This window comes from Teleopsis dalmanni, chromosome 1 (assembly GCF_002237135.1).
Source record: "Teleopsis dalmanni isolate 2A chromosome 1, ASM223713v2, whole genome shotgun sequence".
Classification (NCBI taxonomy): domain Eukaryota; kingdom Metazoa; phylum Arthropoda; class Insecta; order Diptera; family Diopsidae; genus Teleopsis; species Teleopsis dalmanni.
The window spans coordinates 134,235,116-134,235,904 of record NC_051846.1 but is presented as its reverse complement, the minus strand read 5'-3'; positions in this window follow the sequence as shown (position 1 = coordinate 134,235,904).

The following is a 789-nucleotide window of genomic DNA, read 5'->3' as shown; positions in this document are numbered from 1 at the left end:
AAAATTATTTGGTCACAAAATTATTAACATTTAAAAACATATTTTGCAATTTTTAATAACTGATTTTATCATATTTTTTATATTTGGGAAATAATATTCTTCTATAATTTGATTAAAGTTTTCTTGTAAGGATCTATGAGCGCGGTTATGTTCTGTAAATATTACTTCAAATTGATCATTCTTATTAAGTAAGTCGATGACATGTTTTTCTGTGTGAATTAGTTTAGTACCCGGAAATGCTGTGATAAGATCATTTTGAAACTTTGCCAATGTTGGCAAGTCGCAACAAATAGCATTAGTTACATTAGGATTTATGGTTACCTTGAAACAATTCATCAGATTTTCTATAATATCGTAATATATTGTGTGAAATTTTTTAAATAAAATTTTTGTATTTTTAGTGAAGGTCTCGGTTTTTCCTATAATCAATTGATTTTTGAATTAGTTTACAGGATACTGTATTGTTTTTATGGTGTTAGAAAGTGATATTTTACTATGGATGGTTTGGCCATCGGACGAAATTTGGTTGACATATTGTCTTGAGAGTGCATCTGCCACTTTATTTTCTTTTCCTGGTTTATAAAAGAATTTTGGTGCGAATTCTTCAACAAAAGAGCGCCACCGTTTTATCTTTGAATTTGGATTTTTATCCGATATAGAGAATATAAGTGGTTGGTGGTCTGTAAATATTTTTATTTTTTTGACACCGTATAGGTAATGGAGCAATGCTTGAAGAGCGCAAACTATTACGAGAAGCTCTCGCTCGTTTGTTTTTTTTTTTTTTTTTTT